This window comes from Neomonachus schauinslandi, chromosome 10, assembly GCF_002201575.2.
Source record: "Neomonachus schauinslandi chromosome 10, ASM220157v2, whole genome shotgun sequence".
Lineage (NCBI taxonomy): Eukaryota > Metazoa > Chordata > Mammalia > Carnivora > Phocidae > Neomonachus > Neomonachus schauinslandi.
The window spans coordinates 57,402,792-57,419,366 of NC_058412.1; the positions used below are offsets into that span (position 1 = coordinate 57,402,792).

Genomic DNA, 16,575 nt, shown 5'->3' on the forward strand with positions numbered 1-16,575 from the left:
TCAAGACATTGAGATCAAGACCTGAGCTGAGATCAAGAGTTGGACATTTAATTGACTCAGCTACCCAGGTGCCCCAGAAGCCTCCTTAATCTTAATCAATAAACTGTAGGTGTTCTGCCTAGAGAGAAAGTGAATGCAGATAAAAGTGTTATGCATCAAAGAGCACTATAATGTCAACAGATCACTTCTCTATCTCCATTTCTCTAGTTATAGAATAAAATGAAAAATAACTTCCTCTCTCCACCATTTCCCTGTATCCCTGCCATTCATCCATCTGGCACATATTGTGACCACAGATTAGCGAAATCAATGATTTTTTTCAGAACATGATATACAGTTATCCCTGCCATCAAGTGGCTTATTACACTTTAACTGAGACTACCTCTGTTTTTTGCATTGTGATCTGATTTCTACCCACGTATTTTTTTAGAGAAGTTTTTATATCACAAAGAGTGATGAGCAGTGAATGAATTTTTAACTGAACTTTCCATGATATTAAAATTGTAAGAAATATAAAAAGATCACATAGACAGTGTTTACCTTTAAGCAGCACATGATTTAAAACAAAACAAAACAAAAAAGCTTTTAGTATCACAAGGGCTACGATGTAATCTCCCTAATAAGATCACTTGATAACAAGTTGCTCAACTGTGTGCATGACCTTTCAAACAGAACTCCCTCTAATGCCATGAGCTGTCATGCAAGTATTCATAATTTGGGGTTATGTTTCATATACATTATTCGAGAAGTCTACATAATACCAACAAAATAATTTTCTAAACCTCCTTATTCTCTTGTTTCCAGGTATATCTTGATATACTAAGGAAAAAAACAACTGCAATGTCAACAAATCACTTTAGAATCTAAAGTTTAGATAATGTCACAAACTATTCAAAGAAATTAGTAAGTCTTTCCAGCAGCTGTTCCTCCACTTTCCCTGGCAGCATCAGGTGGCAAGGACAAGCAGTAACCAAATCCACTTAGTGCTAGGTGTGACTCTGAAAGAACATTGATGACCTTACTAAAGTAGTTGGGTCTGATGTTCTGAAGAATGATCAAATAGGGGAGCCATGTAACAGGCTGCCCATACCATCCTCCCACCAAGCTTCATTTAGTATACAGCTTGAAATTTTGTTGGGATAACAGGTTGCAGGAAGGGAGAACAGTTTAGGAGAAAAAGTACTAGAGTTGGATAGATCAAGATGCTAATTCTAGGCCCTCTCATGTCAACCCCTCTGAGAACTCATCTGTAACATGAAAGCTACAAACAATACCAATTCCGTAGGGTTATTTGAAGATTAAAAGAATGTAAACAACCTATTTAGCATAAAAATAAAAGCTCAAGAAATGTTAGTTCCCTTGCTCCATTCACCTGGGTCATCCTGGCCTTTCTTATTAAATTTTCAGTTTATTTTCAATTATAGCATTCCTAGAGTCTTTAGAGTCCAGTTAATGAGATGCAATTGATAACATTGTGTTCTGTGCTGATAATGCAAGGACTGAGTATACTTTCCCTGGTGTTTCTTGGTAATTAGCCAGACATTCCACAAGGTCATGATCTGTGGCATTGTGCAGAGCATACAATAAACAATAGATCAACATTTTTTTTTTAATTTTATTATGTTATGTTAGTCACCATACAATACATCATTAGTTTTTGATGTGGTGATCCACGATCCATTGTTTTCCTATAACACCCAGTGCTCCATGCAGTACGTGCCCTCTTTAATACCCATCACCGGGCTAACCAATCCCCCCTTCCCCCTCCCCTCTAGAACCCTGTTTATTTCTCAGGTCCATAGTCTCTCATGGTTCATCTCTCCCTCCAATTCCCCCCCCCATTTTTCCCTTCCTTCTCCTAATGTCCTCCATGTTATTCCTTATGTTCCACAAATAAGTGAAACTATATGATAATTGACTTTCTCTGCTTGACTTATTTCACTTAGCATAATCTCCTCCAGTCCCATCCATGTTGATGTAAAAGTTGGGTATTCATCTTTTCTGATGGCTGAGTAATATTCCATTGTATATATGGACCACATCTTCTTTATCCATTCATCTGTTGAAGGGCATCTCGGCTCTTTCCACAGTTTAGCTATTGGGGACATTGCTGCTATGAACATTGGGGTGCATATGGCCCTTCTTTTCACTACATCTGTGTCTTTGGGGTAAATACCCAGTAGTGCAATTGCTGGGTCACAGGGTAGCTCTATTTTTAAATTTTTGAGGAACCTCCACACTGTTTTCCAAAGTGGCTGTACCAACTTACATTCCCATCAACAGTGTAAGAGGGTTCCCCTTTCTCCACAACCTCTCCAACATTTGTTGTTTCTTGCCCTGTCCATTTTTGCCATTCTAACTGGTGTAAGGTGGTATCTCAGTGTGGTTTTGATTTGGATTTCCCTGATGGCTAATGATGATGAACATTTTTTCATGTGTCTGTTAGCCATTTGTATGTCTTCTTCAGAGAAGTGTCTGTTCATGTCTTCTGCCCACTTTTTGACTTGATCATTTGTTTTTTGGGTGTTGAGTTTGAGAAGTTCTTTATAGATCTTGGATACCAGCCCTTTATCTGTAGTGTCATTTGCAAATATCTTCTCCCATTCTGTGGGTTGCCTCTATGTTTTGTTGACTGTTTCCTTTGCTGTGCAGAAGCTTTTTATCTTCATAAAGTCCCAAAAGTTCATTTTTGATTTTGTTTCACTAGCTTTTGGAGATGTATCTTGAAAGAAGTTGCTGTGGGCAATGTCAAACAGGTTACTGCCTATGTTCTCCTCTAGGATTTTGATGGATTCCTGTCTCACATTGAGGTCTTTCATCCACTTTGAGTTTATCTTTGTGAATGGTGTAGAGAATGGTTGAGTTTCATTCTTCTGCATGTGGCTGTCCAATTTTCCCAGCACCATTTATTGAAGAGACTGTCTTTTTTCTACTGCATGTTTTTTCCTGCTTTGTCAAAGATTATTTGACCATAGAGTTGAGGGTCCATATCTGGGTTCTCTACTCTGTTCCGTTGGTCTATATGTCTGTTTTTGTGCCAGTACCATGCTGTCTTGGTGATCACAGCTTTGTAATACAGCTTGAAATCAGGTAACGTGATGCCCCCAGCTTTGTTTTTCTTTTTCAAATTTCCTTGGTGATTCGGGGTCTTTTGTGATTCCATAGAAATTTTAGGATTGTTTGTTCCAGCACTTTGAAAAATGTCATTGGAATTTTGATCGGGATGGCATTGAAGGTAGAGATTGCTCTGGGTAGCATAGACATTTTAACAATGTTTATTCTTCCGATCCATGAGCATGGAATATTTTTCCATCTTTTTGTGACTTCTTCAATTTCTTTCATGAGTGTTCTGTAGTTCCTATAGTATAGATCCTTTACCTCTTTGGTTAGGTTTATTCAGAGGTATCTTATGGTTTTGGGTGCTATTGTAAATGGAATTCTTTCTCTAATTTCTCTTTCTACAGTTGTGTTGTTAGTGTATAAGAAAATAACTGATTTCTGTGCATTGATTTTGTATCCTGCCACATTACTGAATTGCTGTATGAGTTCTAGTAATTTGGGGGTGGAGTCTTTTGGGTTTTCCACATAAAGTATCATGTCATCTGCAAAAAGAGAGAGTTTGACTTCTTCTTTGCCAATTTGAATACCTTTTATTTCTTTTTGTTGTCTGATTGCTGTTGCTAGGACTTCTAGTACTATGTTGAACAATAGTGGCGAGAGTGGGCATCCTTGATGTGTTCCTGATCTCAAGGGAAAGGCTCTCAGCTTTTCCCCACTGAGGATGATATTCACTGTGGGTTTTTCATAGATGGATTTTATGAACTTGAGGAATGTTCCCTCTATCCCTATACTCTGAAGAGTTTTAATCAGGAAAGGATGTTGTATTTTGTCAAATGCTTTTTCTGCATCAATTGAGAGGACCATATGGTTCTTCCTCCTCCTCTTATTAATGTGTTCTATCACACTGATTGATTTGCAAATGTTGAACCACCCTTGCATCTCGGGGATAAATCCCACTTGGTCGTGGTGGATGATCCTTTTGATGTATTGTTGGATCCTATTAGCTAGGATTTTGTTGAGGATTTTGTAATCCATATTCATCAGGGATATCGGTCTGAAATTCTCCTTTTTGATGGGGTCTTTGCCTGGTTTGGGGATTAAGGTAATGCTGGCCTCAAAGAATGAGTTTGGAAGTTTTCCTTCTGTTTCTATTTTTTGAAACAGCTTCAGTAGAATAGGTATTATTTCTTCTTTGAATGTTTGGTAGAATTCCCCAGGGGACCCATCAGGCCCTGGACTCTTGTTTTTTGGGAGGTTTTTGATCACTGCTTCAATCTTGTTACTGGTTATGGGCCTATTCAGGTTGTCAATTTCTTCCTGTTTCAGTCTTGGCAGCTTATAGGTTTCCAGGAAGGCCTCCATTTCATCCAGATTGCTCAGTTTATTGGCATATAGTTGTTGATAATAATTTCTAATAATTGTTTCTATTTCCTTGGTGTTAGTCGTGATCTCTCCCCTTTCATTCATAATTTTATTAATTTGGGTCCTTTCTCTTTTCTTTTGGATAAGTCTGGCCAGTGGATTATTGATCCTGTTAATTCTTTCAAAGAACCAACTTCTAGTTTCGTTGATCTGATCTACTGTGTTTCTGGTTTCTAATTCATTGATGTCTGCTCTAATTTTAATTATTTCTCTTCTAATGTGTGTCTTAGGCATTGTTTGTTGCTTTTTCTCTAGTTCTTTAAGGTGTAGAGTTAGTTGGTGAATTTGGGATTTTTCTTTTTTTTTTGAGTGAGGCTTGGATGGCTATGTATTTCCCCCTTAGGACCGCCTTTGCAGTATCCCATCAGTTTTGGACCGATGTGTTTTCGTTCTCATTGATTTCCATGAATTGTTTAAGTTCTTCTTTGATTTCTTGGTTGACCCAAACATTCTTGAGCAGAGTGGTCTTTAGCTTCCAAGTGTTTGAATTTCTGCCAAATTTTTTCTTGTGATTGAGTTCCAGTTTTAAAGCATTGTGGTCTGAGAATATGCAGGGAATAATCTCAATCTTTTGGTATCGGTTGAGACCTGAATGTGACCCAGTATATAGTCTATTCTGGAGAAAGTTCCATGTGCCCTTGAGAATAATGAGTATTCTGTTGTTTTAGGGTGGAATGTTCTGTAAATATCTACGAGGTCGATCTGGTCCAATGTATCATTCAAAGCTCTTGTTTCCTTGTTGATTTTCTGCTTAGATGATCTGTCCATTGCTGAGAGTGGAGTATTGAGGTCTCCTACAATTAACATATTGTTATCAATATGACTCTTTATTTTGGTTAACAGTTGGCTTATATAGATGGCTGCTCCCATGTTGGGGGCATAGAGATTTACAATTGTTAGATCTTCTTGTTGGATAGACCCTTTAAGAATGATATAGTGTCCTTCTGTGTCTCTTATTACAGACTTTAGTTTAAAATCTAATTTGTCTGATATAAGAATTGCTACGCCAGCTTTCTTTTGAGGTCCACTGGCATGGAAGATGGATCTCCATCCCTTCACTTTCAGTCTGGATGTATCTTTAGGTTCAAAATGAGTCTCTTGTAGACAGCATATGGATGGGTCCTGTCTTTTTATCCAATCTGCAACCCTGTGCCATTTTATGGGAGCGTTTAGGCCATTCACGTTGAGAGTGATTATTGAAAGATATGAATTAATTGTCATCGTGTTGCCTGTGAAGACGTTGTTTTTATAGATTGTCCTTGTAAATTTCTGTTGTATATCACTCTTGGGGTCTTTCTCCTTTCATAGAACCCCCCTTAATATTTCTTGCAAGGCCAGCTTAGTGTTCACATATTCTTTCAGTTTCTGCCGGTCGTGGAAGCTCTGCATCTTTCCATCCATTCTAAATGACAGCCTTGCTGGATAAAGTATTCTTGGCTGCATGTTCTTCTCATTTAGTACCCTGAATATGTCTTGCCAGGCCTCTCTGGCTTGCCAGGTCTCTGTGGATAGGCCTGACGTTATTCTGATATTCCTCCCTCTGTACATAAGGAATCTCTTCCCCCTAACTGCCCTTAAGATGGTTTCCTTGGTTCTAAGATTTGCAAGTTTTACTATTACATTGCGGGGTGTTGGCCTATTTTCCTTGATCTTAGGAGGAGTCCTCTCTGCCTCTAGGACTCGAATGTTTGTTTCATTCCCCAGATTAGGGAAGTTCTCAGCTACGATTTGCTCAAATACATCTTCTAGTCCTCTCTCTCGCTCCACTCCCTCCGGGATTCCAATTATTCTGACATTGGAACGCCTCATGGTGTCACTTATTTCTCTGATTCTAATTTCATGGATTCTGAGTTGATTTTCCCTGGCCTCCTCTTTTCCCTTTTTATCTATTATATTGTCTTCCAGGTCGCTTATTCTCTCTTCTGCCTCAGTTACCCTAGCTGTTAGATTATCTAGATTGGATTGGATCTCATTGATAGCATTTTTAAGTTTTACCAATTCACCTTTTATTTCTGCCCTTAGAGACTCTATGTTGCCATTAATTGATTTCTCCATTCTAGCCATTGTCTTCACAATTGCTAGCCTGAATTTCATCTCCAACATCTTGGTTATATCTGAATCCATTTGTAAATCTGCAGCATAAGTCATAATCTCTGAGTCTTTTCTATTTTGGGGGTTCCTCCTCCTAGTCATTCTGTTAATGGGTGTTTGAGGAATGTATAGAGTCCAAATTATTGACCAGAACCCAAGCAAGATGCACTGTTTTCTTGGGACCCTCGGGTTGCTGGCCTCTTGTTTTCCCTGCCTGTCTTCTGTGGGAGGGGCCTGCTGCGCTGTTACTCAGGCAACCCTGTTTGGGTGGAGTTGCCCTGCGCCCCTGTGGTGGGGGATGGGCTCAGTGGGAATCAGTTTTTGGGGCTGTTGTTCTCTGGTGGCTCTCCCTGGTGGCTTTCCGCGTCTCTTCCGGGAGTCAGAGCAGAAGAGACTGTTTCCAACCCTCTTGCCTCAGAGCAGAGAGATCGCAGTCTGTTCTTCAGTGAGCTCTCCAGGCCACACTGTCTCCGTTTCTGTCCGTGCTGCTATAAACTGCAGCGTCCTGGGTTGTGCGCCCCTACACAGTGCTCCCAGTCCTGCCTCCAGGTCAGGGCACGTCTCTGCCCTTTGTGCTTCTAAAATGGCCAGCTGCTCCCAGTTTGCAGGCGCGACCCCACCGCTCTGGTTTCCACCCCGGGGGCTGCCTTAAAGTCCACTCCCCGCTGCTACCGGTCTGCGAGTCTGCACCCCGTCCACAGCGAGGGAGGCTGTCACTCACCGGTGGTGTAGGATCCCCATGGCCAGGCACCCTTCCACTGCCGTTTATCCTCCGATATCTGCCCGTAGAATCACGGCTCCCCGCTTCGTACCTCAAACCCAACAGTGTGCGATATTCTGCTTGTAGAGATCCAGACCTTCTTACATTTCAGGCTGGTTTCGTGGGTGCTCAGAGTGGTCTGGTAGATATCCAGCTCAATTCCGGGGACCAGTTGAAATAGGTCCCCTACTCCTCTGCCATCTTTCCCCCTAGATCAACATTTTTATGTCATCTTGTACAAGTCTTTTTTGCTCACTACCATTGCTCTCAAATTTTGTGTTGTTAATCTAAAGATAACCTCATTAGAATTTTGTAGATAAAAGTCTCATCACAATAAGGCTGCATAAAATAAATTGAACAAAACCAGACTTTTAGTGCAAACTACATCATTAGTGAGAGGATTTGGATCAGAGGGGTCACCATAGACTCTGATGTGACCAGACCATAATGGTATTTTGGACCTATTCCATAATGGAGTAGGAAGGCCAGACCTGCTTAACAAAATACTTGATCCTCCATGCAATGCTCAGTGGGCATCATCTACAAGTTACAAGGCACTTTGAGGACCGCTAAATTGACAAACTGGAATAAAGGCATTGAAATAGAAACTTTCCTCCCTGCTTCCCTCCCTTCCCTCCTTCTTTCCTATTCCTCTTTCCCTTTTTTATTTCTTTCCATTTTATCTTTTTACAGGCTACTGACAAAAACACACATTGCACATATGTTACACGCATGTTACAAGATGAACTATTAGAGATCGAGGAGACTAATATTGCTGCATGTACAATCAAGACATTCCTCTAGGTTTAGCCAAGAGTTAGAGATTGCAACAGAGACAAACTCAAGCACACATTATCACATTCTCTAAAATATGCATGAAATGTGATGAAAAATTTATCAACAGTTATTCTATATTATTTGGCTTGCTTTTCTTTTGTTAAAATTAATAATTTTTTACTAACCACCAGATGTTGTATGATCCAGTTTTAATAATATCATTTATTTATCTTTCTGTTTGTCTAAACTTTCATTCGTATATAGGCATAGTGAGATGTCTGAAATAATATTCATTTAAGGTTAGTAATGGTCATTTTCTGAGTGGTAAGAAGTATTTATTGCTTTATTTGTTGTGCTTTCCTTAATCACTTGAATTTTTTAAATGAGGATGTATCTTTTTTAAAAAAATCAAAGTTGTTATTCTTTAATAAAATCATCCAAAACAATGATTTTCTACTTATCTAGCTTCTGGTTAAAAGTGACAAATAGGGAATGAAAAGTTATACTGTTAAGCCCTTAAGTTTTAAGAGAAAAAAAAGTGTAAATATTATAATTACCCAGGTGAACCAACAAAATTTAAAATGCAATGTATCGAAGCCAAAAATCATTCAAAGAAGGCAAACAAATAAATAAACATTAAGTATAGTGAAATACAAAAACCCTTGATTCTCCTAAGGCCATTTCCTGCCCAATTAAAGAATTAAATAAAATGTTTATTTTTAACACTTGGTTATCAGAGATTCTGGGGAGAAAACCAACCTGTGGGGGTGGTGGGGAGAAAGAGAGGGTCCCAGGGGACTGAGACTGGTTCTCTAGTCCTTGATGGCACCACAAAAGGTCTCCATATTAGTGCTTTGTTTCAGTGTTTTTGAAGGATCAGCTTACAGCAAAGTAAGAGGGACTGCATGATATGAGAAACCTTTTACTGATCATTAGAGTTGATCTTTGGCCAGAAAATACCAATTTTCTTCCCTGTGGACAGACAGTATCCAGAAATCTCTGACTTCCTAGACTGAGATCTTGAACTTATAGAAATTGTGGTTCAAAAAGAGCATCACCTGCTGGATGAGTTACTCCAAAGAGCTGTCAGTCACCAAATGGGAAGTGCTGTTTGTTACACATTTACATTACAGCTGCAAACAGAGAATAACCCTATCTTCCCATACAGAATATACTCTGTGGTTTAAAAACAAACTAGATGATACATGACAGGAGGGAAATTCACTTAGATAGCAAATGAATAAGGTAGGCCCGATGAAATACAATGGGGCCTGGTGATGGGGTCTGGAAAAACTATAGAGCCCCTAACCCCTAACTGAGAACCAGAGTAGGTTCAGATCAGACACATCAGGGACTAGGTAGAAGTTCAAACGATCAGGCCCCACCCCAGATCTACTGAGTCAGAAACTCTGGGATGGAGCCCAGTAACCTGAGTTTTAACAAGCTTGATTCTGAGCCACATTCATGTATGAGAACCATTGATCTATATGTATTCTAATTCTTTTTTTTTTTTTAACATGTGGGTTTAAAACAAAAAAGAAAGATCTTCTGGCCAGATTTGGCCATAGGCTACCAATTTATAACTCCTGATGAGAATCAAATGAATTTGTACAACTATGTCTGTATTTCCTTTTTCTAAGATAGAGAAAGATAGTATGTTGAACTTAAGTTTTATCCTCTCCAGGATTCAGACCTATCTGGGCATGCCTGGAGTCCAGTTGGGATAGGCCTTCTGGAATTCTATTTATAAGACAAGTTAAGTCGCCTCCAGGAACTAATCCCAGTGGAAGAAAGAACCAAGGTACGGAGGTTGCATGAAGGGCAACAGATGTGGTTGAATGTGTCTGAGTACATCATGGTGTCTGTCACTCAGACTGCAGCCCAGCCTGGTGGAGTCATTCATTCTTTCAACAAATAGCTATCAAGCATCTCCCTAAGCTGTACCTGAGCCTTGTGACTCCAGGGTGGCTGTAACAGAAGATCTAGCAAAGGCTAAAGGAACTGGTTTTGCTCATCTTCTTAGGACACGAGGAGTGCAACCTGTCCATGGCATGAATACTAGTGCCAGGGGCTGTAATGTGGGCACCTCTGGCATCCTGTGATGTGCTGGAAGTTAGACTTCGGGACTCGGAGGCCTCCTTGCACACGTCAGCAGCTGCCAACAGTGGTGGCAGTACCTGTGGTGGGCAGTGATGACACGGCTTGAGGATTGGCAGCTGCTTGTATCAGGCAAGGAGAGGCGTGGACACCATTTGGCAGCTGAGAGAAGTGTTCTTGGAGCACACGGGCACCCTGTGTGCCCTAGATCAGGACACCCTGATCTAGTGTATATAGAGGATGAATCCCGCCCCCGGAGAGCTAGGGAAATGGGATTTTGTAGTTATGGCTGTTGCTATGTGTAAATTACACGTAGGAAAACACTGAGTCCTTAAGGGAATCTATGACTTTTTGTTTTTCTGTCTTGGCAACATTTAAAGAAACTACATGTTGCTTCTTGTGATAAAGTTAAGGTAATGTGCCTGCAGTGAACACTGTAGACACAAATATCAGATTTCGAACATTTGGTTTCCCTTTTTAAAATAAAAAACAGGAAGATTATTATAGGCTTTGGGACATGAGGTTTAAAAAATCACATCACACATTCCTAATTTTTCCCCCTCTCTCAAAACATCCCTATAAAATGAAACAACATTGCTGATGAGCTGTTCTTTGGCACCAGTGGACAGTTTATTGCAAAGGAAAAAGGATCTTGGAAACAGCCACTCCTATCCTGCCAGAATTTTGAGAGATTGATGCCCTTTTCTTTCATTTCTGCAATGACTATAGGCTGCAGATTTTCAGTTACTTTCTGAAATCACAAATTGAAGTCTATTAAAAACATATTTGTTATTCTACACACACATACATACCCCACAAAGGTTTGGGAGTTTGGAGACCACAAGTATCTGTAAGACCTAAGGAATTTCCCCTGAGTAACCAGAATTTTCAAGAAAAAGTCAAGCAGTTGCTTCACTGCATTTAACTTGGTCTTTTATGATATACCTAATGAGCAAGGCGTGTCAGTATTCCAACTAGATAGCAATACCCTGCAGATTTTTAATTTTCTAGTAGAGCCATACTTTTTTTTCTTGATTGCTATTTATTTGAAACCAACTTGTTAAGCCCAAGCAAACTAAAAGAGTCACTTTAGTTTTGATACTTCAGTTCTAGCCAACCCAGAGCATCCATAGTAGAATGTTAGGAGGTGGGGGCAGAGATCAGGAGACGTGAGCCCTGACCAGGTGTGTCACCTTGGACAAGTCAGTTCCCACAATGGGGCTCAGTCTAACTCTTGGTCATATTGGAGGCAGGCAAATTGGACAGAGTTCTGTGACTAGCACAGAGTTCTGTGGTTAGAGTGCTGTATTCCTTAACCTCTAGATTAAGAGAACTCTCCCTGCAGAGTCCTAATGAAGGATCAACTATTTGAAAGACAGTTTTGCCTTGAGAAGACTCTCAGAGGCTATTGATATTATAGATTTCTTCTTTATAGAGAGCTGGGGTAATTTTCTGTGTACCTTTGGGTATAAGTGACTGGTATTGTTGCCAGTCAAAGGCTTGTTTCTATATTAACTTTACAGAATTTAGTTTCCTGGAATACAAATTGCTAACAGGAATATGAAACATTTCTTCAGTTCTGTTTTCATAATGTTTCTTTCCTTTATGCTCCTCCTTCCAACTCATACCTGGCCTCTTCCCTTCCCTTTTTACGTGAGTTTATACATGGGTTACCAGATTAATCCCAAGTATGGCCCTTCTCCTGTTACTTTCCTGCTCAAAAACCTGAATCGCTCTCTGTTTACCACTATATAAACTGTGAGCTCCTCGTGGCATACAAAGTCCTTTCTGTACCATCTGACTCAACCTAGCTTCCCATCCTTGTGGCCCATTACACCCTTTACCGCCGACTTTGAATCTTCCTGCTCTTTATTTCCATGTCCACAGATGCTCTGGCCCTATGCCTTTGTCCTGCTGGTTCTTTCTTCCTGTTTCCACCTGTTCCGATTCTACTTACACCTAACGTTTATGGCCAAGATTCTGCTCCCAGCTTTTCTTGGTCTCTCTCAACTGCAGTCAACCTCTTATTTCTGAACTCCTGTGGCAACTTATCTGCATCTCTTTCATAACAGTTATCACTTTGTACTCTATATTATAGATATTTATATTGTTATCTTATCTTCCTTACCAGATAATCAGTTTCATGAGGTCAGAGAATATCTGTTCCATATTTATACCCCTCAAGGTACCTGGCACATAGTTTTTCCACAGTTCAATGAATAAATAACATCAGCGGTATCATGGAAATGTGAACTTATCCAAACTCCTTCAACCCAATTAGAACCACTCATGGGGCACTTTTTTTAAATTGTGAAATTTCTTCACTTTTTTTATTAGCTATGTATGTATCTATCAATCTTTATCTCTATGTCATAATTTCTCAGCTTATCTCATTTCAGTGAGAAAAATTAGGAAAAAAAGAAAAATGAGGAAGATACAATAACTTAAACTACAGGTGTAGCAAGTAATTAAAATCCAGTTCCCTTGCTTCAAGCATTGTGCTGTAGTCAGCTTTCAGAGGCGGTTTAGGTCCACATGAATTTGTGTACTGTGATGTTCAAATGTTTGATAAAGCTGACGCAACTCTATGAGAAAGGTAAACATTAACTCTGCAGATGGTACATATAAGCTTTAGTTCAGTGAGGTAAAAAATTCATTCGGGGGCACCTGGGTGGCTTAGTCGTTAAGCGTCTGCCTTCGGCTCAGGTCATGATCCCAGGGTCCTGGGATCGAGCTCCGCATCGGGCTCCCTGCTCCGCGGGAAGCCTGCTTCTCCCTCTCCCACTCCCCCTGCTTGTGTTCCCTCTCTTGCTGTGTCTCTCTCTGTCAAATAAATAAATAAAATCTTAAAAAAAAAAAATTCATTTGAAGTACTGCTACATGTGGGCCATTGAGGAAAGTCATGGCCTTGGTTTTTTGCGGGGAAGGGGCAAAGAGTAGCCACTCAATGGAAGATCTGCACCTAAGTGGGGGCAGTCAGATGACTGGTCACAAGACAGTGCTCATAATATATACATCTGTATACTAAAGTGGTTATGTATATATAAATATACATATCTATAAAATATATAATGTAACATATATTAAGCAATTACATGATTATATATAATGTATATTATATATGTATATATATAAAAACCACTTTATTCATTTCTATACTTTGGGTGATGTTTGCCAATTTTTAGACAAATTCTGTATCTTGAAATTAATCTTAAGGCTTCCACATCACCTACTTGAAATATATCTATTTGAATGTCAAATTAATTACCAAATATCAACAAACTTGAAAAAATTAAAGGAAAGAAAAATAATAATTGGAAATGTCCATCCATTGACGAATAGTTAAAATGTGGTACACTGATACAAAGGAATACTATTCAGTCATAAATAGGATTGATACCTGCTACAACATGGATGAACCTTGAAAATTTTATGTTTAGTGAAAGAAGCCAGACACCAAAGCCATCTATGTATGGTTCCATTTGTATGGAGTTTCCAGAACAGGCAAATGCCTGGAGGCAGAAGGTGGGTTATTGGCTGCCTGCAGCTGGAGAGCGGGGAAATAAGGGTGACTGCTGATGGATAGGGGGTTTCTTCTGGAGCTGATGAAAATGTTTGGAAGTAGAGAGCGGTGGTGGTTACCCAACTTTGTGAATATACTAAAAGCCACTAAACTGTACACTTTTAAAAGGGCTGAACATTATGGTATGTGAATTATATCTCAATTTTATAAAAATACCAATCGAAGATTGCACAACAAAGAGGTTTTCCAGAAGTTTATCTAGCCACAGAGCGGAGAGATGGTAGTCATTGAGAGGCATAGTCTTCAGCACGCTTGCTCTCTCAGTGGTCACTGGGTTTTATGGTAACTGAGCAAGAGATCTGCTAAATGCTTCTTCCCTCCTTGTCCGGGCTGAATATGAAAGCACACAGCTGCTACCTTACAGTGAAATAAAACCTTTCATTTGTATATTGGCTTATAATTGTTCAAGCACATTTACCCTCATTAACTCAATTCTCATGTTTTATTTCTAAACATATTTACACCTATTTATAACTGTTCATCCATCATGAAAGCAAGAACATTCCGTGTCTTCTAAATGCTATGGAGTTCTCTGCCAACTCTATTTGCTTCACCCTCCTCTTTCTAATGTATTTTACCCATATATGTCCAAGTTTTCTGACTTTTTACATAGCCATAGTTCCTCATGTTTCTGCTTTCTGAGTCTTTATTTTCAAGATAGTGATTTGTTCCTCATCTTTCTCCTTCCTCTGAATAAGACCCATATGTTTTTTCTTTAAAACTATAATTCACCTCTTCCTCTCCCCTAGTCTTGGCTGAATGACTCCAAAAATATTTAGTTATGGCCCAAGTAATGGTAGTTGCTGCCCCATCCTGAATATTTTTATTGTAGAACCACTGTTTGTTAAGACATTTTGTAAGTTATCTCTGTTTTATATTATATTTAATATAAGCCATATTTATTATATTTATTCTTTTATTTCCTGTAGGCCCTGAAAGATTATTTTTATACCTGGGTTTTGTTATTTATTCTTTTATAAGTATACATCTCCTTTAAGAGGCCTTTGATAATTTCCTATCATACTTTTTAGATCCTCAACCCCCACATTCCTCCTTATGTCCCACTTTTATTTTGTTAGCATCCATACTTGTTCATCTTGTTTATTTTTTATATATTTTAAATGCTCTTTTTTTTCCTAAATGATGCCATTATAGCTGTAAATTGCCTAACAACAGCTTCTTTTCACATCTCCCCCCGCCCCCCAGGTTTCCTGGATTTGGCCTGCACTTTCTTGTGACAGGATCTATACACCATAAAGACAAAAACATGAAGCCTTAATTAGCCCCTTTCTTTCCTCATTTTTACGTGGAGAATGAAGATTCAGTTCAGAGGCCCCTCTAAATCTTCAGCTATTTCCACAGTTTACCTGGCAATTTTCTGCACTTCATAGTCTTAAAGAAAAAACCATCACTGGTCCATGCACAAGACTCTTCTTTAAACAGAGCAAGTGGTCTTCTTATGACCTTCCTTTGGTATCTTAACCCTTCTCTCTCTAGTCCCTTTTCTTTCACTTACCTATACCATTTGATTACATGTCTAAATTCGTCATTAGACTACAAGCTTGTTTGAAGACAAAAGCTAGATTGTATTCATTTTTGCTACCTCCCACATCCTAATGCAGCAGCAGTAACAGCACAGCCAAAAAGGTTGTAGCAGCCATGCTGTGGGGCTGTGAGCTAAACAAGAAGTAGACTTGGACCTTCAAACCCCAGAAAGAAGCAAAGCAGAACTGTGAGCTGTTGTTTAGTATGATTTGCTTGGGGGAGAAAGCCAAAGAGGAAATGAATGTCATGGGGATTCTGCCCCCAGCAAGCCCAGAGGACAAGAAGATGAAGCCCATCACCATGACCCCACTTCAGGCCTCTGTCCCATCCATGGTCATCATAATGGGTTGTGAGCTTTCTCCTCCAGTCGCTTTCCAGCTCCAGGGTGGCTCTGGACCTGTGTTCTTGAGTGGCCAGGAATGTTAGAACATTTCAGATCTATCCTAGGAATAGGAGGAGGAGAAGGAGGAGAAAGAAGATGATGTCGATGTAGATGCGTTCCTGGAGGAGGAGGCCCCTGTCCAGCAAGTCAAGAAGCTGGTGCCCCAGAAGCAGACAAGCATTGCTAAGAAAAGAAGAAGTGGAAAAAGCAGAGAAGCAGTGAGATTCAGTAATAAAGACAACAGCCCTGTGAGAAAGGTCAAACCCACACTCAGACCTAAAAAGCCAGGATCCAAGAAATGAGGAGCCAGGAAGGCCTGCAGCCACAGTGACCAAGACAGGGTCTGTGAATGGACCTGCCTCAGGGTATGCTGCGGACCCAAGATGTCCCCCCTCTGGGCTGCTCTCCATCTGGGTCTGACTGTGATGGAGGTGTTGGTGGGACCATAAAAGAGCCCCTTACCCCTAACTATCCTCTTTTAGCAGGACCTGGAGAGAAGAGCAGTGGCCTCGGGGCCACAATAAAGTTCGCTTTGCCAGAAAAAAAATTTTTTTACAAAGTATCCATCCCTTAGCACAATATATTAAACATTATAAGGTCTTAGCAAAACATTTGTTAAATAAGTATTTTTTAATATTTTGTTTCTCTTAAGTTCATTAAGTAGCTACTCACTTCTTGCCATTTGTTCTACTTTCTTCTCTTTTGCTTGTTTTTCTCACAGTATTTCAGCAAAACTGCATTTCTGTGGATACAAGATTGCCTTTTAGGGTAAGAAAAATGTCTTGGATCTAGTTAGAGGTAATGATTGCTCAACAAAGTGAATGTACTCAAGGCAATGAATTTTACATTTTTTAAAAA

General features: G+C 39.7%; 1 pseudogene; it reads left to right on the top strand.

Moving 5' to 3' along the window:
• The first annotated feature begins 14,007 nt into the window (after positions 1-14,007).
• LOC110588751 lies at positions 14,008-16,019 on the top strand (annotated as a pseudogene).
• The last annotated feature ends 556 nt before the right edge of the window (positions 16,020-16,575 follow it).